The sequence below is a fragment of the Dromaius novaehollandiae genome, chromosome 5 (assembly GCF_036370855.1).
Source record: "Dromaius novaehollandiae isolate bDroNov1 chromosome 5, bDroNov1.hap1, whole genome shotgun sequence".
In the NCBI taxonomy this organism is placed as follows: Eukaryota; Metazoa; Chordata; class Aves; order Casuariiformes; family Dromaiidae; genus Dromaius; species Dromaius novaehollandiae.
The window spans coordinates 22,039,885-22,065,807 of NC_088102.1; the positions used below are offsets into that span (position 1 = coordinate 22,039,885).

The following is a 25,923-nucleotide window of genomic DNA, read 5'->3' on the forward strand; positions in this document are numbered from 1 at the left end:
GTGAAGCCATTAACATAACGGATCACTCTTTAAGTTAATAAAAGTTATCTTTAATGTACTTCTCTCTAGCGTGCGTCTAGGCATACAATTAAAGAGCACAGCCGTACCCTGGTGATGGAACGATTCCTTTCTGACCCTAAAAATGACCTCACAACCAATTGATGGGGAAGTCACGGGGAAGTCATTTTTAAAGGGACACTGGAAAAGCTGTAAGACATACATAAATATTAACTTGTCACAGTGCACCCAAGTGAGCTATCATTCACTTCTGAGGGTTGTGTATTCTGATCATGAGATATCTTGTTTTATTTTAAAGCATTCTGCACTTTAAATTTAATTATTGTGAAATTGCCAGTCATTCCTCTTATTTTTTATTTGTTTTTAATGTTCTGTTATGTCAACACTTACTATTTTACATTTTATCAGCTATGGATAGAAATTGATGAAATTTCTATAAATATCCTGGGTAACATACTGCAAGGAGTCAGAAATGCTTGAGGAAGATGCAACCATTCAAACAAGGCTTGTTCTCAAAACACACAACCTTTCAAGTCAATTGTTTACTGTGGTATTGTCCGACAGTTATGCTCCAGCCTGCTCGTGACTTAGGAAGATCTTACTGATTTACATGATCTGAAAATTTGGTCCAGAACTGTTTTACCAAAATCACACTTAACAGCAATTTCTCCCTTCTTCCAGTCCCCTGGAATATAGTTATTAGTTGCAATTAGAACTATTTCACCTTGGTGCTTTAAAGTAAGATGTTGCAGAGTAAAACATTTTTAATTTACAGTGAGAAGGAACACATTTCTGCAGGAAAACAAACATACACAAAATATTTTCCAAATATACCTGTCCTTGACTCTGCTGGAGAATCCCTCCTGGGCAAATGATTTAATCTTTCTTTGCCTCAGCTTTCTACCTGAAAAATGGGAATAACAATATTTTCCAACTGCCTTCTATCAATCTTGTCTGATTAAAATATAAGCTCTACAGTGCAGCAACAGTAATTACATTTTCCTCCATAACCATTTCCCAAACTCGGCCAAAGGTCTTATAGAAATAAGCCAGATAGACAACATTGGGCCAAATTTGTAGCTTTTTCTTATTTTCAAAGCTTTGATGGAATAAGTGTAGCAAGATTCAGCTCACTTTTTGATTTCTTTTTCTGAAGATAATTAACGAAGAATTACAGTTAGAGACTAGGAAACATTTATGATATTCACATGGGAAGCGAATAGGGAGCAAGAACTGTTTGATGGCCTCCAGACTCATCTGTGCAAAACAGTATGATACAGGTATCTGTCTGTTCACTTTACTGATAAGTTAAATTCACTTTTCCCAGACAAAGAACAGTGTAGCAATAAATCTACGTCTGTTCTTTATGCAAGACAGAAACAGGGCAGAATATGTGGGAATGATATGTTAGCTTGAACATTAATCTGTCATGTTAATGGATCTATTGCTTGCTCTACAAGAGAAGGCCATGCTTTAATACACTATCTTGAGCAAACTTTCTTCCCTTAACTCTTCATAATGTGATATTTGGTTGTACCATTGCAAATAGTCTTTGTAGATACAGCTTACAAAAACTGTTTTTTCTGTATGCTATTTCCCTGTCCATTTGATCTGCTGTGACACATTAATCAACCCCTGAGATAAAATAATGTTATTTTCATAAAATCTGGAATGCTTTAATGTGACTCTTTTGAGATTTTTTTTCTACTAGCTACATTTCCTTGATGTTGTTATGATGAAGTTATTTCCTCTACAGGTTAATTCAGATTTCAGATCAATAGAGTTTTAGTGACAGAATGGATTTGGTTAGAACATTTCTCATTCCTCCAAATTATGTCTGTGCATAACCAAATTTATTTGCTTTTCAATAATTACCTCTCTTCTGCAAGAAAGAACACTGGAGAGGAAAGTTAAGTGAAAAAGCAGTAGCGTGTTAGTGTCTCTATGTAGATAACACAAACGCGCACACACACAGAGGCACACACACACAGAGAGACTTGCACGCAGATTCTTAACCAAAGCTCACTAGAGTCAATGATCATCTTGACATCCATTGAGTTTGGACCAAAACTCTCCTCTTTTCTGATTGCCAAACCTCCCTGGACTTTCATTCTCCAATTCACCACCACATGTAAACAAGCAGCGACAAGGCCTTGGATATTAAAGAGATGACTTTAGGATAGTTTCTGTCCTCATAATACTGTCTGCAATTTTAAAGCCATAGAAGCAGTGCAATTCAGTCACCAGACAGACTTGAAACTATGCTCAGAAATCAACATGGTTCTCTCCACAGATAGGATTATTGTACATATATAACATGTGGGACAGTGGCTATATTTTCTACATGGATGCAGCACTTGCATTTTTCATTAAATTTGATCTGTAACTACAGTCAGGTAGTACTTTTGAGCACCTTTCCCAAATCATTTTCAAAATCAGATGTTTTGCTCCACTTTCTTATAAATATATGCTTGAAAGTCAATGATCGGTAAAGAAGAACACATAGTAGAAAGTGATTACACAGAAAGACCAAAACATGTCTGAGTCCTTTTTACTACATGTGATTAATAAAAATGTGCTTTTAAAAAACTAAAAATTAAGAATCACTACAATAAACACTCTGAGATGAAGATGCAGATTACATATGGCAGACCAATACCCTAATGACTACTCACTTATATGTCAGCCAGACCTAAAGACTTATATGCAGTAAAATATCCCCTGACAACAATTCTGTTACATTGTTACAAGATGTATAGTTAATAAAATTTGTCTTATTTTGGCTATTTTTAGTATTTCTTGCATGAAGTTGTTATGCTGTAGGAAAGGTTTTGATTTGCATTCAAGTTCTTGAGCCAAGTTTATAGTAGATTGACTCAACATAATTCAGTTCATGGGAACTTTCCCTCATATACCACTGAAGTGCATCTCTGGAGTCAAATTTGTCAGCTATTTTAACAGCAGGCAGCAAAGCCTGAGATTTAGAACAAGAAGTTAAAAGAAATGGCACGGGTGTGGTCTGAGAATTTACTCTGAAAACAACGTTGTAATTGTCAGTTGAGAAAGAATGGAAAATTCCAATATGTAGAATTTGTAAGAAGTAATCTAACTGGAATATACAAAATATGTTGTGGTCTAGGTCCACTGTTAAAAAAAAAAAGAAAAGAAAAGAAAAGAAAGAAAGAAAGAAAAGGCTTTAAGCTTTAAACTATGGATTTAAATCATTATTGGTAAATAAAAACTCTCCTCTACCTTCCCTACCTTGGATTTTCAGGCTGGTAATAGCTACTGAAGCAAATCCTTGAAGCAAACCCTTATTTTTTTGCCAACAGTTGAAAATAGCATAAAAAACCTTGAAATGACACAGATGTCGATTAGAGGAATGGTTCCTTTCAAGTGAACAGCATTAATACTACTCAGGATACAGACACATGAAAACACACACACTGCAAAATCCAGCCTTCTTATCCTTCTATAGTACATTGTTGTCCCAATATAATGAAAAGCAGCCATAGAATCATGTTGAAAGTTGGCACACGAAGGAGAGTTTACGAGCCCAAGATCAAGCTGTGGATATATCTAAATTTGTTAAAGGCTGACAGAGCATCGATGTTATATTCCAAGTCAATACATCACACCACCATAAATGAAATGTTATGTTTGAAGTAAATAATTAGATCTTTGAAAGCATTCTCTCTCATAATGAATTAATTGAGATATGAAACATCCCACGGGTACACTCTTAAAGCCTATCCATTGATAAAGAAGCCTACAGAGATTTGATTGAGGGGAAAAAAATGTGTAATTTTTTTTTTTTTTAACCTGAGGACCTAAGCCAAAATCCCACATTGAGGACTATCTGGAGATGAAATGTAATGAAAAAGGCCAACAAAAACATAATTACAACAATTGGTCTAGAAATAAGAACAGTATTTATCAGAAACAGCATGAGCAGGGTGGGCCAGGAAGAACTCAAACTCCGTTTTCACATTCTGCTGAAGTGTGGGAATTAGAAAGAAGATTTCCTCACATGGAGTCTCATTTCAACCAGGCAGAAACATGGAGGGGAATTCATGCATATCTCAAGAGTAATGAACCTCAGGGTGTTTGAAATCTCACAGGTTTGCTGGCATCAAAAAAAAGCAAAAAAACCCAAAATCTTAAATCCAGGTGCCATCTCAAAATCAAAGTTTGTACTTTAGGAATTAAAATAGCAATAGTGTAAACATGAAAGAACAGTAAGAGGTGGCAGTGGTGTTGAAAGGGAAGTATAAAATAAATAAAATTATAGAGCACTCCATTTAGATTTTCCCCCTTTTTGTACCTTACGCAGCAAGGTACCTCAGTGATAAGAATCATAAAAATACTTGGAGGTAGCTTTCATAATACAGTAAACTTTGTTCATATAAATTAGAGGCTACTATACTCGAAGCTGCCTATAATAAACACTAGTGCTATTTCTTCTGGACAGTACCGTGAACAAATACTATAATAAAATACATTACAAAAATATAAAAATTTGGAATGACCTGTTTGAAAGCCTCTAGGGGTAGCTCAGGGGTGTTCACATTCTGGCACCCCATAAAACAGAAAATTCTCAAATAAACATAAAGTCCTCTGGACTGAAATTAATACTCAATATTTTGAATCTTCCCCTTCTAAAGTTTTGTTTAGAAAAAGTGGGATCTCATTTATTTTTCCATTTCAAAAAATCAAATTGATGAGGCTTCCTGAGTTGCCTGTAGACCAAGCAGCTGTACTTTTCTATGTATCATGGAAAGTAAATGTCCTGAGGGCTTTGGCTGGAATTCACAGGGAATAAGTTGGCATTCCCAAAGATGCTGACTCCTGGCTAGGAAGCAGCGCAACGCAGGATGCCAACGAGTGGGTGAGCTGGTAGGAAAACAGGCAGCTTTCTATTGAAGGGCCAGTGAAATTGATAGATTCTCAAACACCATTTCAGTTTTATCCAGTATGAATCTTTTGACAGAAAAACAGATTTTCTGAACAAACCAAGTTAGGTTTTTGAGATCAGTTTGTAAATTCTGTTTTAGCTTTTAAAAGATATTCAGGAAAATTCAGTCTCCAAATTATCTATGGTATATTTACACTGAAAACTGTCATTTGATTATAAAGCTACCAGCTCAGGTACCGGACACTGTCTCCTTGCACTAGTACCAAACCCTATACCAGCACAGAGTTTTCTACTGTTCAGTGAGAGTGTGTCTGCTACCTGAATTTTTTCATTAGCTTGGTCATCTACATTATAATGATGTTCTTCAATACCTCTGAAAAATGGTTATAGACTCCATTTTAGGGATCTTTCATGCCTTGTCCATTCTGTCTACTTTTGCTTCATCTGAGGAATGTCTACACTGAATTTGATTTTCATATGAATGTGAAGAAACCTTGAGATTACAGTTATATAATACACAGTTATATAATAGTGCACTCTGTTTGGCTGACATCCCTGCACCCTGATAAGCATATTTTTAAAATAACCAGAAATTGATGCGGTGCAAATAGAACAGGAGGAAATATTATATTGAAAGTGCCATACGATAATCAAACATCATGGCTCAAACTCAACTTGGATATAATTCCTCTTACTTGAGTGGTATTACGTCAGGAATTAATTTTACACAGTGTACTCAGTACAGCACACAGAAGTTAAATCTACAGAGAATGTGTTGTTAGAAGCTGAGCAGGTGTGAAGTATCTTGAAAAGTGATTCACAGTCCCAAAAGTAAAGTTATGTAGGTTCACTGACAAATCACACACTCCCATAGCTGAAGTGATCTGTGAGAGGGTATTATGTTTTCCTGTACTATGCTGCCACTCTGCTTACTCTGCTGCCACACTACTACATAAGTAGTATCAGCCAAAAGCTGAAAGTCCAGTAAACATCTGACAAAGATTGCCAACTATTTAATTAATCTTGAAAAGGAAGCCTAAATTCAGGTAGGACTCCTCTTATGCCGAAATCTAGTGCAAAACGATTTGCTAGCAGTTCCTGTTCTATGTGGGGAACGTATGAGAAGTTAAGGTACTATGCTCACAGCTTACACACTAAGAAACATCAAGACCTTTCAAAACACTGATTTATCTAATGCTACTGTGGCAATGGATAAGAATGGAGGAGGCTGATTTTTATCCCTCTGAAAACAAAACCAGGACATTTTAGGTAGCAGAAAATTTTAAGTCTCTTAGGTAACCTCTGAAAGCCAAGAAGGAGGAACATGAATTCCAACTAATGTTGAGAGTAACTGCATGCAAAAGTCCTTGCACAGTGCATTGCTGACTTATGTCCAATATCAGAGCACTGGCTGACCAAATACGGATCACCTCTACACTATCTGATTGGCATGCTGGAGCCTAAGACCTCTAAGAATTAGTCTTGCTTTCCAATTTCACTCATGAAAGTAATGACAATTGATCCTCAGTGCTTCATTTTTTTGTGCTATGTAACTGAATACTCAGTCAGGCAGAACACCAGACAATTCCAATATTCAGAGTTTTTTATGCTCAGGGTTTACACTAGTCACAGTATTGGTAGCCCTATGGTAACCCAAACAAAAGGCCTTCCAGGAGCACATGGCATAGCATTACATTAGCTCCAAGAGTTTGCAAAGACTTGCAATCCGGTCTTGCTTTCGGGTCCCCATTTGCAATCCTTTATTACAGACAGTGTGGGCTCAGCTGCTCCCTCTCCATACCTTGAAATTTCTGCTTTGAAAGCTCTATGCACTCCAATGCTGACTAAGTGAATGAAAGCCACATTTCAAACCTTATCAAATCTTCTGAAGTGAGGATTTCAGTGACATGAGACACACACACATCCTCTCTCTCTAGCAATCAGACAAATAGGAAAATTTGCAAAATACATACCATCATGGACACACAGGTAAATTTCTCTACAGAACTGTGAGGCAAAAGGTTGGAAAATGGCCTGCTCTCCCTCTACAAAGCTTTGAAAGTGGAAATTTTCCTTCTTGCATCTTGCCTTAGTCCTCCCCTACTCCTCCTTACCCACCCAACACACATGTGCTCATGAGGTCCTATGACTACAGAAATCAGCATATCAAGAGCAAAGAGTCCACCTGCAACCATGTCTCAATTTCCAGTGAAGCGTGTACATGACAGAATAAAAAATTATTTGCGATTATCTATGAGAACAAAAGATTCCAGTTCATTTTGTTGGAACTTGTACCGCATGGCAACTTGCATCTTGTAAGACAGTGTCAGGCTTTCAGGAGGGCACCCGAGCAGGCAATATGTAAAGGACCAGAAAATTTATCATGTCACTACCTTAGTGTGAATATTACAAATGGGAAGGCAAGGGAGGACTGAGGGTTGAGCAGAAAGCAAGTGAACCAACAGAAATGCAGATAAATATATATATATCCTGCAGTGCTTTTCCAGGCAGGACTACTATAAAAATGTTGAAGTTTAATTTTTGAATAAATGATTTATCAGATAAAAATATTGAAGTCATTTCATTCAAGGACATGTTCTGCTTAAGTTATCTGCCAAGAGGCAGAAACAGTATTCTGAGAACTTAAGTGACACAACATAGGCAATAAAGAGACAAAAAGAAACAGTAACCAGTTAGCCAAAGTGACGAATTAAAAAGAAAGGTTTTGTGCTATCCTTACTAGAAATTTTAGCAGCAATAGATGATAGTTTTGGTCATTTTATTAGGTTACTTCTGATCTCCTAGACACTTACGTTCTCCCAGCATAGGAACAAAGTGCAAAAAAATTATCCATTTTCATTTGAGATAACGGATTTATATCTGATCTTCACAGAGAGCAAATAAAATTTAAAAATATGACAGTATTTCAAGAGACTGAGATACCAAGAGCCAAATGAAAAGAATAATTAAAAAAAGTTCTCTCTCCTTTTATTCAAAATATCACCATATTTATGAAGTCTAATGATTCTTGGCTTCTGATTTCTCTATGCTTTACTTTGTGTTACTTTTTGAGAAATTAGCAACAGCTAGGATATTCAGTAGGTAAGTTGCAAAACACATATGAACTTATAAAGAACAAGGAAACATATGCACTGGATCATCAAGCTTAGTAATTTCTTTTCAGTCTAATAGGCATTTAGGGAAAAGTATAGGAACAATGTAAGCATACTGTGATAAATGCCACAATGTGACTTCCTAGATTCTGGCAATGAGATAAAAGAATAAAGGGGTATTTCAGAGAAAGCACTTGGAACAAATTGATTTAAGCAATTTTTGGTGAAGCACCTTGGTTAGCAGAACAGTTATTCAAAATCAAAAGATATCATTGTGACTTCTAGATGATTATATGAGGACAGATTATTTTATCTCCTAAAATGTAAACTACCATATGTTGATCAACATCAACATATTGTTGATGCAAGTACTCAGTTCCGCCACAAAAGCCTGAAAGCAGGATTTTCCCTACAGCCTCAAGTGTCCTCTGTAGGGACTGTCTCTTGCAAAGGGAATTTGATCCCGGTGCTGTAGTTAATCCTTGACCTTCCATCCAATTCTGCCAACAAGAGTGACACTTAGCGTCAATTAGAATGATGTGTGTTGTGACTTGGATACAGCTCCACTGGGAACTGGATTGCAATCAGCAACACATTACACAGAGGGCTTTGAACAGATCGGATCGGATAGTAGTGAAACTGTAGCCATTAAACATGACTTAGCCAAATTTGAACTAGTGACTGATAAGAGAGTGGCTACATATCACCACTTTGGTAATTCTACTGCCTATTTGCTGATCCATCCAAGATCTGACTAGGGTCGTACACCTTAAAAAGCACGTGTCAGGGTACTTTAAATTGCTTCTCATGTATAGATGGGGTTTTTCATGCCACTGTAATCAGTGTGCATTTTGTTTCCAAACCCAACTAAACAGAAAGCCAAAACAAATCAGAAAACAATGTCATTGTAAAAGGCCAATTTCCTCCTAAATATTTTATTTTATCTCCTTTTTGCTATAGTTTTGTATAAAGGCACTAGGTTTATGTGTACTTCTTCTGGTCTTCTGTATAGTTATCACTTAGCTTAATGTGAGTTAACTAGAATTAAGCCTCAAGTACCATATATGCCATTAGAAATTCTCTAGGCATTATCAGTACATAGAAAGTATCTCAGTTTAGTTCATGTTAGTCTGGGATAACAAATTTAATGGTACTGCTAAAATTGAAGAGTAAGACTATATCTTTATAAATAACATATCGCTAGACATACAAGATCTTTTGTACAAGAAAAAGAAGTCTATAATTTGAAGGATTAGAAACATAAGGAGCCAAACAAAAAGGATTTGCCAACAGAGTATTAGAATAATACTGTAGAAGACCAGAAAATCTGGAAAACCATTTGAGAGGCTAGAAAGTATAGTAGAGTATTATATATCAATAAGCCAGGAGGTGGAGTTCCAGAAATAACTTCTGCTCACCTGTAGGAAAGGCTGGGTTAAACACAAGGCTAAATAGGTTTCCACTCCCACACTGAAGGTCATTAAACATTTAAATAAATATATAATATAAAGTTTGAAAAATATGTATACATAAACATGAAATCTAAATGTACATACAGATTTTACTTGGAATAAGGATTTGAACCCATAAATAATAAACAAAATCATGCCCATCCTGTGCTGCTGTTGAGAGAAAGCCCAACGGTCCTTTTCAATACAGTAGAAGTATACTAGCTCTGCTGAATTAATTTTTGGGACAGCATATCATTAACCTTTCTTCTTTCATTTCAAAGATATGAATTATATCTTACTACACCTGAATGACAGGAAGGAGAAGTTTCATATTAAGAATTGTCACTGCTCAACAGGACTTTTGTTCTGTTTATAAAAAGCAACACAAAGAAGTGATGCCTGTGAAACTGTGATCAACACTAGACACTTTAGTACACAGCCTTTCATCTTTATGTAGCCTAAAAGGAGGAAATACTTATGATTTCAGCTCTTTAGGTCATAAAGAATGAGTTGGGCTAATTCCACGAAGGCCCTTTGGTCTTTGTGAGCAGCCTTCTCAGTGACCTGACAACTTATCTGGGCACACCCCAAAGAAAAAGTACTAAATCCTTCCCGAAGAGAGAATAACGGAATATTTCAGGACCAGCCACACCATAAACATTTTTGGGAACCAAACATTCTTTTATTTAACAGACAGTGAAGCTGAATGAATGAATGATTTTTCAGTGGTCATCCACTTTTAGATACAGTTCAGGACCTGCTTACTTTAAATAAATTATTAGGATGCTCTTTAATATAATGTTTATTTTAAGTCACTTAAAGTCCACTGAAATCTGTAGAGTTAAATTATATTAGTATAAACAAAATCAAAACAGATGAATACCTCCGATACCTGTCTGGTCTGGGTTTTTTAGTTTTGTTTCATTACTGCATTTGTGTGTGTGTATGTGTCTACTAACTGACTCTCCACTACGCAATAATAACTTTAAGATTTATTAAAGGAGTTTTAAAGTTTGGTAAAAGCTATAGAAAAATTATATAACATATGCAGTTACTGAATATTCTGTCTAAAAATTTTCCACTCTATCTAAAAAAAAAATTAAACCAATCCTCATCTACAGAAAAAGTTCTGGATGCCTTCAGCCAAATGAAAATAGAAGCTGATATTCTTTGAGGATTTTTTACTAAAGGAAAGAAGAAAGCAAGTGCAATGTTTTTTTAATGGAAGCTTCCTGAGGGAATTAGGGTAGATTTAATAACCTTCATGATTTTATATGTTTGATGACCACATGAGTAATCAGGTTATTCTAACAGTAGGTTTATCAGCTGCTGAAAAAGGAGATAGAAGTGAAAGTGTTATTGTCAGCCTGGTATCACTCTTTAAGCTTCCATCTAGTTTCAGAGGGCCTGACCATGTGGGCAAAGTGTGAAAACCAACACGTACCAGTAGCCTTGAGAAAGCGTAGCTGAAGATTTGCGTATCAGATGCTTTGATATCACATAAGATCAGTATAAATAAGTTTTTTTTTTTCTCTAAGTGTTATTTCAATAAATGGAAACCAAAGAGGGGGCACCCTCTGGGATCTTTACATTCTCAAATTATTACCAGTGACTGTGGGGAGCTGAGGCACTTCTCTGCCACCAACCCTGTAATAAAGAATCACCTTTAGCTGAGTGAGCAAGAACTTATGAACAGTTCTGTCACCATCTGGGATGGAAAAGTAAGTTACACATTTGATCATTTACCTGAATCCATTTAGATTTGCCACATTTAGCTAGTTTCAATTTTTTGACACTGACTAGCATTGCTTACCACAGAACATAGAAGGGAGAATGAGCTCAGGAGTAATTAAGTAGCACTAAATTTTGGTAAATACCCTGCCCATTAATTTTCCTAGCACAAGGACAAGGGAAAATTCATGAGATTTCATAACAAAGTATATTATTTTGTTTTATAGTCTCCCGTAATGATCTACAGGTTGCAGATCGGGAGAGATGAGATGTTATGACTCAGAATGTGTAAATTTTGACTGCCATGCCACTGTGATAATAAGCAGCAGTTAATGCTGACCAATTTCATGAATGGCTCAAGCACTCTCCACTGCTGGTTGTTGCAATTCAGCATATTTTTCTACTTACAGTGAAAGTTAAAAATAACAGAGGCCTAATTAGATTCCCATATTAACCATTGATTTTTTTGTGAGATAATAAGATTGTCATTTTCTAGGCCTAGAGGATAAATTGTCTTTATTCAAATATTTTTGAAAATGACTCTCTCCAGTCTCAAATGGGAGTCGTTAGTGGGTCAGCAGGAGCATGAGGTGTGAGGAAAAGATGTAGTTAGGATTCAAATTGTTAAAGCTTATGTAAAAATAAAAAGGAAAAGATCTCATCTGATATCTTTGCATGCACTTTTATTCCTCTATGCAAGTTATGACAAAAAACTATTTTTAAAATGAGTTCCCTTTGGTTCACAGTGGATTTTCATATTTCAGGACCAATAGTATCTAGAGTAACTGGCACAAATATTTTGTTAGGATTCTTTTCATTCACCAGTACATACAGTCTTAATATATAAGTTCTTAATATGCAAGTATATCAATATTCCTGAATGTGCAGTCAGAATCAAAGTGATCTGGACTTGGGGACCTTTTCTGTTATGAAAAGGATCTATTTCTGATCACACACAGAGGTGCTGTTATCTTCATTACAAGAGGTAATTATACTTCATGTGTTCTGCTTTCTGGATTGGCTCTCGTTTCTTATCATTGCGCTTGTAGAAAATGCTAGGGAAGAACAGATTACAGCTAATTTACAATTGCTTTTCAGAATATGCAGGGATTGTTTCTCTCCAGTCTATTATTATCTGGAAATTCTGCTAGAAAAATAAAACATTCCTCATTTGGTTAGCCTGTACTAAAGAAGTATTTTAAAACCTCATATCTTCAGGTATGATAACTACCCAGCCTCTGCACTGCTGTAAATTAAAAAGTTACACACAACATGACTTTGATATATACTTTAGTATATATACCATAAACTTTTACCTTTACACTGGGAACAAAAGAGAATTCAATAAAATCTATAAAATGGTCAGTGGGAGTGAGGATATTGAGAGTTTATCCCTGGCTTTCAGCTGACTAGGTCAACTAATCTGACTTTGTATCTCTCAGACATTTATACTTATGTGATCAGTATTAACAACAGCTACAAAATGAGGAATCCTCCAGGGGTTATACCAACAAGCTCTCTGGGCAAACCAGGAACATGTAAATGTGGATAGATTGTTTCAACTGTCTGTTACAACAAAGCATACTTTAATCCATCAGGTTCGGGATACGTCTGGAGATAAGAACTCAATCCCGTTTGCCATGAAAAAGTCCTGAAACCCTGATAACACACATTTGACTTCCTAAATATTCATTCACAGATTTTTTTTCTGAGAACAAACTACTCTTTTTTTATGAGTTTTGAGCATATGTTCATGTAAATATGTTCAAATTTGTAAAATATCCTGAAAGCTTAAATATATTTTCTAACTTCTGCATGCAGAAGCAACCACTGAATCACTAATCAGATACGTATGGAAAGTCACAGGGCTCAGCAGGCAGGTACATCTAAATAGTAGATAGTAAAATACCATAAGATTACAAACTATAATAGAAGATAGTAAACTATCATATCCTGTTTAGGCCTAAAGAAGAGGACCTCAAATCTCGTCATTTAACCTTTACACTCATTTTGTTCCAACTCCCTTGACTCTCCTCCTTGTGAATATGTGATTTTCGCAACTACTGTAATGCTTTATCTGAATACTCACACACAAAAAAAGCAGAGAGTGAGGTGGTGACTTCCCAATGTAGCAGGTCACAGGAGATCATCACGTGCAAAATACTAGCCTTGCAGACAGCAGGGGGAATTCTCATGAGAAGGCCTAATGCTTTTCACTGAAATAATTCATTAGATTTATAAACTTTATGACTGTAGAGAAAACTTTGAAAATACAAAACATAAAAAGAGGTCCATTTTTAGTAAGAGACATATACTACATTACAGTTTTCAGGCCAAACTTGTGCTGAAAAGGTGCAGAACTGTTGCATGTGTTGTTATGAACTGGCTCAATGGAACAAATAGTACCAGCCTGGACAGAAAGACAGAGATTTCTTTCTCCTGGTAGCCTGGCATACTCCCCTCTTTGATCCCTCTTTGAGATGGCAAATATACTGCTCCTCAACAAGGTGATTATAAGGGTACAATTTAGCCTTAAAATGTTCCACCAATTGGCTTCAGCTGAGCTCTCTATTACTCAGGTCTCCAAATAATTAAATATGTGCAAGCTCAAGGAAACAAGAAGGCAGGAATGAAGCCTAATTTCAGAAACTGTACAGCAATTCAAAGCTGCTGATCTTCACTTAAAGTAAAATTATTACATTTAAACTGTTACATGTTTGTCTACTTCATAGCAGAAATGAAAGTCCAAATATGACTTTGAAGTTCAGCTGATAAATTATCTACAGTCTCTGGAAAACTACCATAGTGCAGCTGGTTGACTGTGTATTCACGCTCTATTTGAGACAATAAGAAAATTGTAGCCATCTGCATATTTCTGTGTCTTATGGTGTGTATGTGTGTGTACTGGCTTAGTTAATATTCTCACAGTTCTACTGGAGATTCACTTGACATGAAAAAAATTCAGACTGATGTTTTTGCCTGTCATATTACTTACACTATGTCAAATACATATAAAGCATCTCCTCAGTGAAGGCTCAGTATTGTGCTATCCACTTCTTCAGCAGCATGAAATTCATTGGACCACCACAAGATTCATTGGTGTGATTATGTCAGAAGAGTTTGTGGTATCTAAAGAAAACCTATGTTTTTATTTATATTAATGGGCTTCTTACTCTTAACTAAAACCAGCACGCATTAAATGCTTGCACTGTGCTTCAAATCTGCCTCAGCTGGTACCAGCTAATGGCTCATCTCAGAAATGTATAGCACTATACACACGGGCATTGCCATGGGCTTATGCACCCTTCTGTGGTAAATTCTTTATTTTCTTCTGAATATTGTCACTGTCTAGCTTGAAATAGAGAGGATGTATTTCCACCTTCTGAATGCATTTTTGCTTTTCCTCTTCCAATTCAAAAACGTATTTTCTCAATAAAATAGGAAATCACATCACACTGGGAGTTAGGGACTATAATTCATGACTCACCAGCTTAATCTCCTGTTTACAAAAGCTTCTCAGTGCAGATGATCTGTGGAGCATGCCAAGCCTCCAAGACAGATTTCACAAAACAGGCAGTGCAAAACTAAATTGTTATAGTAAAATTAACTGTGCTTGTGTAGGAAAACAAAATCATCATACGCTCTTTTTGCAAAGAGAAGCAATATGCTTACTTCTTCCGGTGCTACAGGTATGAGGGCTATCTAATATAAGAGAACATCTTTGCACTGAAAAAATGAGCTGGAAGATTCAGTCATGGAGAGTCTTTGATGGATACTGTAAAACTTCTTGAAAAAGTACCTCTTTGCCACTAGTATTGCTATTTTTTCCAGCATCAGTTAGTACGCGTTTTAGGTGTGGATGTGTGAAGAAGTTACTGCACAGCAGCCTGGCACGTGTAGATCGGTTTCTCCACAGTCCCTATGCACAATCATATCTCTACTAGAAAATAGTAAATGCAGTGAAATATCCCTCTTTCATTGTGTGAAAACCCTCTTTTAGTCGGCTAAGTTATTCCACGGATTTTGTGGGATACCACAGTATTACAGTAGAATAGATGACAGGTTGCTTTTGAATTATGCGTGCCTTTTTTGTTCGTATATCGATAGACTGATTCTGAAAGCAGATATTCTGGTGTTTTCTAGGAATACTACATTTTGTTTATGCGCCACATCAGGCTACCTGCCAAAAGTCTTAAACTGCAACCTCAAAGCCAGCATTATAATAAGAAGAACATTTTACACCACACTGCACTCAGCCTCACCAATCACCTTATTTCCCTTAATGACAATCCCTAGTAAAAAGACTGGGACACCATGGGATGAGCTCATGTTAGGAGATCATTTACATGACTAGTTGCCAAAAAGTGCAGTTCAGAAAAGTGTCGAGTTCTAGAGAAATCCTGCAAATTATAATGCCCCTGCTTCTGTCTCCACCACTGTGATCTAACTATGAACCAAAATTTCTCACATAACAGGTAGTTCCAAGAGCAGCAGAAGTTAAGGAGCTTCCTTTTCTGTGGCTTTCATTTATCAAATCTTTCTCCCATACGGATTCTCTGGTATCTTTTAATATAATTTAGATGAACCTTTCCCTCAGTGCGAGACAGTGTCTCTTCTTTTATGTGGCTGCCTGGTTTCACAAAACTCATAGGGACTCAATTTCTTTGTGAAGTCTCTGTCAAGTGTCAGTAAGACATGAAACTGTTAGCAAAAGAAAGACAGGCAGAAAGATAACACATTTGAATAAGGTGCATTTGCTGAAGAAACTAGGTTAAAAATAACATTGAATGTCTCAAAAATGCAAACTAAAGCACCCAAATGTAAACCTGACAAAAATCATTTGTGGGCTGCTAGAAGTCCAAACAAAAATGTAGTGAATTTCCCTGTCCTTCCCTCTGACCCCAAGCTGAAATTGGCTCCTGGCATGGCTTATGAGATCTTCAGCAATACTTCTCTACTATATGCATTGCAACCACAGTTCCTCTATGCACACCAGCCACGTGACACACCACATGCTGCAATGGTCTTGCAGTTAGATGGGCTACAAAGTGCTTTGGTTGAAAATGTAGTGAGAGCAATCACAGGAGTGGATGATATTGTGCCAAGCACCAAGATCCCTTTCCACTGTAGCAACAGTGAGAGCTGGGTCATGCAGTTGCAGTGGGAAAGACCACATTAGGAACCCCCTGGGGACCATGAGCCAGAGTTTGCTAGTCAGGAACAGGTATTCTTGCCTTTCCTTGCAGGAAGAAGTAACTCCTTTTTAAAGAAGCCTGGCAATCCATCCTTCTGCTATGTATGTCCTTGGGGACCATGAGCCAGAGTTTGCTAGTCAGGAACAGGTATTCTTGCCTTTCCTTGCAGGAAGAAGTAACTCCTTTTTAAAGAAGCCTGGCAGTCCATCCTTCTGCTATGTATGTCCTTAATTTTTTAGCCTTTTCCCCGCAAAGCCATTTTGTTCTCTTACTCTTAGATCCTAAGCCTTCATTTCTCCCAAATGTGTTTATTGCATAGCTCTCTTTGACTGTGTTTGTACTGTAGGGCTGGAGTCCTCCACAGCACACACAGTAACCCCACGACCCTTGCAGTCCAGACTGGAGGCTCCAGTTTTACGGTCCCCGGATACTGGCTCTCCATGGTCAATATGTCCAGCCACCTCCCCAAGGGAACCAGTGCACACAGGCGTGCACCAGCTCTCCCCTTAGCAGGCAGCCAGGATGTGACCAGAAAACTTACCAAGGGTCCAGGAGCGCAGACCACACCATGGAGGGTCTCCCTCCTATCTTGACTTCAGTGTTGCAGTTTCAAATTTAGTGTCAGAACTGTGATAATGTTTCCCTAAAGCTGATAGTCTCAAGCACTAAACATTTCCTGCTTTGGAGAAGGTAAGATAGAATGCTATAATTTTGTATGTTCTTCTAGAAATATATACATTACATACATACATATACAGGCCTTCCTTTTAATTTCTTTTAATTATGAGACCAATTGAAGTAGTTTCTATACCTAAAATTCTATTCTCTTAAAAATGATCATGTGCCACATGTTTAATATATTGCATTCACAAAGAAATTCCTTAGACATCCGTGTCAAAGGAATATAGCTTTTTTTCCCTCTTAAAGCAGCTTTATTTACCAAATAGCTAACGTTCCAACTATATGATCTGTTTTTAGAGTACGCCTGTTAAATAACTTCAGAACACAAGCTGTAGCATGTGCCAAATCTCTACATATGGTGAAACTTTAAACAAATACTTAGCAGAATAATAACTCACAAAGGAGTTAAGTGTCCTGGCTGTACATTTTTTCCTTGCCCAAACTGTTAAAGTTCTGTAATTTTTTTTCTTCACAAGGGCATGTCATTTTGCTAATGGATTTAACACCACCATTTGGTTTAATTTCCTGATGTCTGCTCCAATCAGCACACAAGCCACTACACAGGGGGGAAAAACATAGAGATTCATCTCCTTCATTTCAGGGCCCTCGAGGAGGCAATCTGTTATTTCTTTTCCTTTGAAAAACTATATTTAGTGATGGGTGAAGAGACTGAGGAATAGTGTGTAGTGAGACCTTCCCTGGAGCAGAGCAGAGTCCAGAACCATTGAGATAAATGCAGTTTCCATACAAACTACAGAAACATACATTGACTTTCCCTCTTTTTTTTTTCTCTTTATTGCTATTTATTTTCTTGTTTCTTTGAACTTTCTTTACCTTTACTTTTCTTTTCTTGGCTTATAAATTTAATTGTCACTCTCACAGTGTTTTGACTGTTTCCATTTGGCTTATTTGAGAACAGTTCTGGGAACTGGTTTTTTGACTGCAGGACATATATAGGATTTTTTTCTGTCAGTTTTCTTTCTTGGTGGAATCCTCCTTTCAGAGCAAAGAAGTGAGGTGTGTGAGCTTTTAAGAACTCCATATAACGAGCCTGATTAGAATAAAGTAATCAAAGGTGCTAACCTTGTAAGTCTCACCTCTATTCCATATTGTTCCTGTCATGACAAGCTCGAGGCTTTATCACTATGAAAGATGATGGCATGCCGGAAAAGTCTAATGGTCCAGCTAGTCTGTTAACTTGCGTCTGACATTCGCCAATACCGGACATAAAAAAAAAACAATCCTAATTGAGCAAAATAGGTCATTGGGGAAATTTTCTTCCTGACCTCAGCTGGTGATCATCTTATGTCCTGAAGCATGAGGATTGATTAATAGTCCATATCCTTATTTTTGTAGATAGTGAATCTTCATATCCTGTTTTGGTTTGTATAAATTTTATTGCTTAAATCAACTTTGTGATTTCCTTTGACCAGGGCTTACACAATCATGTGCTAACTGATACCTGAAACTTTAAAGATATTTTCTCCTATTTTTATGGAGCACTATTTTATTTTGTGTTATGATGGGGGGAACCCCCCCCCCCCCCAGCAACTCCATGACAAAGTAATTGAAATAAATAATGGTTCTGTGAAACTGGCTAGTAGCTGAAGTTCCTCAGGAATGTATTGACAACAAATTCTGCTATCAGAAAAAGTTGATTAATCAAAGCCACCTTTTTTTGCAGGAAATGCGTGACCATTCTGAAAGGTATGGATTTTTTCCTCTAGAGTATAAAGGGAAAACATAGTCCAATCCAGAACAGACAGTTTGGTCACTAGCCTGGAAAGGAATAACTTTTTGAAGTCTTTGCTTTGTCTGACTCAGCAAAGACTTAACCTCAGTCCCCCATACTCGAGATGGATTTTTAATGTTCTTCAGGAGAGGATCTCTTTTTATCTCTTTTGAGTTTTGCATATGTATTAATTAGGGGAGAAGTTTGAACCTGAGTCATGTCCTGAGTGATCCTTTTGCTGTTGTGAGGTATGTCAGCTTTTTCCTTGGTTTCAGAAATTTTTGAAAACTAGAAAATGTTTTTCAGGATGGAAATCGGATTTCCTGAAAAGGTATGTATAATAAGTCACTATTCATTGCTTTCCGAGACACTTCCTACATGCCTTCTACTGTTAGCAGAGGTGTATTAAATTTTTACTCTCTCCTGCTCTGCTCCATTAACACTAAGGGCTACAAGCACCTACATGGCCTACACTATTCATTATTTTTATACGCTTTGTTCTACTCAAAAGAGGTTTCTAAGTGGTTTTCTTTAGTGATACTCTGACCCTTTGGGCTTTCATTTTCAATTGAATTGGAACTTTACTAGCTGCAATATTTCTGGAACTCAATTTCCAGATCCCTGTCTGTGAGTAATCACAGAAGTCAAGTAGTGACAGTAGAAACACTTTCTTATGCATTCACCTACAGAACAGAAACAAGACCATATGACTTTTCTGGCTGATCTCAGTTTTAAAAAGCATAAATACTGATACTGTCTACAAAAAGTCATGATCATGAAAACTGTATTTTTAGTTGTCAGAATATTTGAAAATGACTGACTGAGGAAATCATTATTTTTTCTTGAACTCAGAGAAAGAGGCTAAAACTCTAGAATATTATTTGAACATGTTTCCTTGGTGTAGTTCTTTTTTCATATGATAAAATCAGTTCATTTTTTTTTAATTTCTGACTTTTGATTTCAAGTTTATATTATATAGATGAATATTTTTTAATGTCAAAGCCCCCACTATTTTAAATAAAAAGGAAAAGAAGCTCATTGTATTCATTCTCATATATCAAACCACTTCAGAAAGCTATTTTGGTATATGAGCACTGAATAGATGTAAATTTCATATAAAAATTTTATTCAAAGGAAATCTCATTGTTTTGATTATGTAAGATCATTGAGATCATATTAATCAAGGGAACATACAGGAAAACAGCACCTGATTTTGTTATCTTTAATTAGCTGTCTAGGCATTTGAAAGAACTTTAATAGCATCATGGAATATATATCTGATATTAACTACTTATTTGCCAGAATGGTATCAGGTTGGTACTTTATTAACATAGTCCAATGCAAGTGAGTCTTGCTTTGATTAGACAGAGAAGCTACTCTGAGGGAAGAAAGTCAATTCATGTAGAAGCCTCAAGCTACTTCTGGATAGTGACAAAAACAACCATTTTTGCTTAATTAAAGACTGTGAGCAATACTTAGTACTTACACAGGACCTAATTTGTCCCAAGTGATGTTCCTACCAAAGCAGGCCTATGCAATGCAGCCTTCCATGCACAGTCAGCTGAGCTGCAAATATTTTACCTTCACCTGAGAGACAGGAAAATTATCAGTGTCCCTTTTCATTGTTCCCTTTCTCCTACCCTCTAATTTCTCTCAGTTCTTCAGGCAGTTATGTACTAATGAAAGTAATAATCAGAACTATTTACTAGATTTTAACAAATGCATGCCTGAGATCTATCACAAAGAAGGTCTCAAAGGAATGCGCAGTAGATTGTTCATGCATCATTTTCTAAGTCAAGACAATCTTTGGTGGACGACATTACTAACTTGAGGCTGTGGCATGATCTTGGATGACCTTGCTTCTATTCATTCTAAATGGTGTGGACAGGGCAAAGGTACACTGGCATCCTCAGGAAAGCTCAAGAGTTTAACAAATTGCAATACTATTCCACTTTGTCACTGGTGGAAGTGACAAGGCCTGGATTTATCAAGACAGCTAAGGGGACATTAGCCTCCTACACTACAGTCTTATTATGATGTGTACAGTTTCAATCATGTGATAGTAACAGTGCATTTTGTATAATCACCCCATTCCAGTTTGGCCTCTGTTTAGCCATTCACCTAAGGGAAGGGAAGGCTAAAAAATGTTTTGTTAAAATGTTCTGTCTCGAAGTATATGGTAGGTGCAAAAGAGACTTCTTTCCACAAAACATTTAAAGGCATTTAGAGTTTTTTTTTCCTTTTTTCCTAGTGAAATGGAGGGAAGCAGTATTATTGGTTCCATGGGAGAGGGTTCCAGCAGGCAGCACTGGGAAGTGAAGGAATGGGCAATACTACCCATGAAAACATTTAGCGTAAAAAACAGTAGATTTTTAACTGTCTCTCTAGTAAGATTCTGAATATCTTTCTATTAGAAAAAAAAAGAGTAGAATAATCAAACTATTTTCAGGATAGACCTTGAAATACATAAAAACTTGCAAGTGTCCTGAATGTGTTATCCAAGAAGATCCTATTTGTGTGTATCCTTTGAGGAGATTAGCAGTTAGGGATTAGAATTGCCAACTAGTATACTTTACTTCTTCAGTCATTGTTTTTTTTTTCCTTTCCCTAATCATAGACATGATTGCAGTTTGGATGATCTTTATTTCCCTTTGATCATGGAGAATTAATTAATTATTCATAATTTTATGTCATAACTTTATGAAAACAAATTTCACTTTCTGTTTTGCTCATAAATGATTTAAGTATTGCTGATGGTGACTTATTGTTTGAACAGAGAGTTTTGTCACTGAAGTAGCATTCTTGCTCCATGACTATGTGACCACCAAAGACACATGAAAATTCTGTTCTGTGGAACAAATTTCTGACATGAACATTTCTGTAGATATTTTGCACATAAAAGTGAAAAAAATGTTTTCAAGTAGGCAAACATTTTATTCAAAAAATGTTTGTGAAAAGGTTATATTTAATATTTTCTAAAATATTGACTTGAGATACTGTCAGATTGTAGCTTTTCCTGTAGTTGTTGATTAATCTGTTTTATTCTACCTGAGACCAATTTATTTTTTATGTTGATTTTCTTCACAATAAAATGTAAAGATTGAAATATCTTTCATGTTAGAGGACAGATTTCTTTTAATTAGACTTGAAATATAGTCTGGAGATGCACAAAGTTTGAAACAGCAAGAAAAACATGAGGGGAAATAAAACATTATAAAATTAATACCTCTACAGGCCAAGGCAAAAGAGTCTCTTCCAACAGATGGCTATCTTTCCATATGCTTGTATAGGCAAGAAATTAGATTAGAGATATAATGGGAGCAATATCTGCATATTCATGCTTTAGAGACAGGTAGTGAACCCGTCACAAAAAGGTCTCCCCTTCCCCGCTGCTCAATCTGGTCGTTAAGGGGGTAGATGACTTGCTTAAATTACCTCTTCCAGTATTTATAGATAGCTCAAATGACGGAGGATGTTGCTTTAGGGAGAGAAGAAGATAGAAGATACACGGATGCTTAAGTCATTGAGAATGGATGGTATTCTTTTTCTTGAAGGATAATATTTTCTGGTGAGCTTCCACCCATATATATTCCACCCAGCAGTTTGATTTTTTTTATAAGTCACAGATGGCTGCTCTCTTTATTTTTAGCTTGAATCTGTGTATCATTGTTTGCCCTCTGTTGATGTTGCAGACAAACAAATCCCCTCCTTTGCTTGGAGTATTTTAAGAAATTTAAGCCATAATAAGCAAGCTAAAATTAAGCTTGAACTTTGGAAAGCAATATTTGATCATGTAGCTTTGCCTTTTTCAAGAAGGAGTTTTACAAGTTCACCACTCGTGAGTGCGAACAGATTTTAAAAACCACTCTTGCTCTGGGTGTGAGGATCCAGAACCACTCTGCAGCCAACAGCTGCCACTCTGGAGTTTATGGTCAGAATGCAAAACCATCTTTGGAAAATCCGAGGTCAGATTTTTGCACATGTTTTTATGGGCAGTGCCCACAGATTTTAATGACCAGTGTTAGCAGGTCCTTCCCCCAGGAAGGGACACTGACTTTGTTGTGACAGCCAGCGTTAGGAAAGCGCTGGTTAGAACCACAAATGTACCTTCGTGGTAGCGTATCGGTTATGGAGAGTCCTGCTGGAAGCAGATGAGGGAGGTAGCATTGCTCTCTCAGGAATTTAGTTAGTATCTCTTTTGTTTTTCAGGTTAGGAAGTCCTTAGCAGCCGATGACATATTTTACAACTATCCAGAAGCATAACTCCATCTAATTTGGCACTCACAATGAATAAGTAAGTAAATAAATATTGTGGCTGAGGAATAGGAAGACCCAAGAGCTTAATAAGGGTGCATAAAGGCTTTTACTTCAGATTCCTGCTTTGGATCCAAATTGTTAGGAAACAAAAGGCTGATGCCATCTGAAGATGTTTGGTAGAAAATGAGCTGAAGGTGTCCATGCTCAAAATTAACATATGTTTAAACCCCTGCAACCAGAGTATTCCAAGTCATTCTCTTTCGTCCACTGGCAGGGAATATCACCCGGGTTGCAAAACACGTTATGACTATAGAGACTGAATTTCTCTTTCAATTTTAGAAAAAAAAATCTTTCTAAAATGTGGCAGGACAGGATATAGAAAACTTACCCTGTAATTCCACATATCTTTCAGAAGTGGGAAGTCTTCAGTCCTCATAAAGAAAAATCATTTTTCCCAACCTTAACTATCTAAAGGTTAGGCATCTGGTCTAAGCAAATAAGCTCTAGTTTCTTGCATTAAATACTGCTGAAAGATGCATATCCAAAGGGCAATTTATCTGGTTTTAAAAAGAAGTAACAACTATTTGAGATCTGCTCTTTGATGATTTTTTGTGTTTTTCTAGTGTCTATTTAGGAGGCCTAGAGTTCTGGAATAGATAGTGAAGCAAACTTGCAAATAGCCAAAGTTAAGTGGGAGGAATAATGGTGCTGGCTGTACAGCCCGTATCTTTTAACTTAATTTCAAAACAAAACAAACAAACAAATCTCCTCTGTTTGGTTGTATTGTTGTGGAAATGTAAATACAGTTTGCATTAAAAGTATAGATACATCATGACAAGTAACAGAAGGAAACCAAGGCAGTATGTATTCAGGATAAAAACGTCTGCATAATCAGTCAGCATCTTCTAGAGGGAGTTATATACACGTGCATGTCTAGGTAATCTAATGTATTTTAAAGACACCTATGTTCTTTGCATTGAAGCCTCCATTAACATGAGAAAGATAATAGCCCAGAGCAAATGGTGCTTTAAAACTCCATAACAAACTGTGTGTCATTTAAATCCTGTTCTTTTTTAGTAATTATATCAGTAAGGACAAAAATCAGAGCACGAACTGAAATACTTGTTACCAGGTTGATAATCTTCCATCCTTCACATTCTCCTGGAAAAAATAAAGTTGTGAGTCAACTATTCAGAAACAGAGGATATCATCCCAGAATAACTGTCCGGAGATGGACCAACTATTATCTCATCAGAAGTTAATGCAACTATATTTAAAATTAAAAGCCAGAAACAACAACAGACGGAAGGAATGCAGTCAGGAGCAAAAAAAATATTGCTGTATAACTGTAGTTTTGATATCTTGCCTCTCCCAAGGGTCCTCTTCCATCTTACACTACATCAACCAGCTGGCTCACAGACTGCTCTGCACACAGCCGAGATAAGCTGCACATGCCTTTCTGCGTTATTTGGCATACAGTGCACACTGCCTGGCTATCTGGATAGCTCAGAGGTACTCTAAGAACTTAATATCTGTTACCCACTGTTTTGGGTTTCCCTGATCATTGACATGCCTTCAACACCCTTTATTTTGTTGAATGGCAGCCAGAAACCCTCCTGAATCTAGAGAACTGGCAGCTTCCTTAAGTGATTTTTTAAATGATCCTAAAAGGAACAGCAGTGTTGTTATTTAGTCCTTGCAAGTCTGAATCATATTAAATAAAAGGGAAATGATAACGTTTGTTCTTTAAGGAGATCAAGATTTTTGAGAAGTTATTAGACCAACTGATACAAGAAGGAAATGCAGATCTGTGTCCCTCCAAATCTCACCTTCCTTAAACAGTAAGTAGGTACTTAGACATTTACAGACAATACAACATTACGTGGTTGGGTGTTAAGGGAGGTTGGTATTTGGGGTTTGTTTTTTATTTTTTTTAATGGAAGTTAAGATACTTTCAAAGATGTCTAGATAGAGACATATATGCATCCTAGGATGCACTACGTATTTTGACTTTTTTTAAAAAAAAGCAAAACCTCAGACTCACACTGAATCCCTTTTACATTTGCAGACAGTTTTGGAAGCAATCCCTAGATTGTAACATACCTTGACAGTTTTTGTTCCAGCTGTCTTTGAACAGAAAGGATTAAAAATCAGAACTGTCTGAAATCTTGGCTGATTTAGGAGAATGCCTATGATTCAGACTGTGAAACCTGTGCAAAAGCAGATCATCTCATAAAATTTCTTCCTTCTTTGAACTGAGAAGTTATAAAAACAGCTTATGAAATTTTGTCTTTGACATCCCTCTCTTGCCCTCACTTACTTCTGACTGACTCTTTATTTGGAATGACACTTCCTCATCCAATTTGTTAGTAATTAGTCATCTCAGATGGAAAAAAGAAAAAAGAAAGAATTCTGATTACACTAAGAGATAAGTTAAGGCAAAGAGGACAAAGTGTATTCACTTATAACCCAAGAGAAGGCACAGTTAAGTGAAGCATATGAATTCATTACTGTTTGTCAGAGGCATTCAGAAAGAATGATTGCCGATTTCTTTCAAAACTCCAGAATAATAAATGGTAGGGCCTTGGTAACCATGAGAGAAAGATACAGTAGAGCGACAGGTAGAAATCTATTGCCCAATGAAAAAAAGAAACAGATAAAAGCACTATGAAAAACAGAATACTTTTTTTAAAAGGTGAAATGAATAAAAAAGATAATGAGCATGCAGGAATGAAGATAACACAAGGGATATGTTGGCAGAACAGGACTCAATCTGAATCTGTATCTGTCTGAGTCTGAAAAGGTGGGAAGGACTAAAATCCTGGTGCTG

General features: G+C 36.6%; 1 long non-coding RNA gene across 1 annotated transcript in view; it reads left to right on the plus strand.

Annotated features, from left to right (window-relative positions):
• Positions 1-25,923, plus strand: part of LOC135328462 (uncharacterized) — a 46,029-nt gene that overhangs the window by 12,960 nt on the left and 7,146 nt on the right. The window contains exons 2-3 of the long non-coding RNA XR_010389349.1: positions 23,046-23,130; positions 24,845-24,934. This is a non-coding gene — a long non-coding RNA (uncharacterized LOC135328462). The remainder of the gene's footprint in view (positions 1-23,045; positions 23,131-24,844; positions 24,935-25,923) is intronic.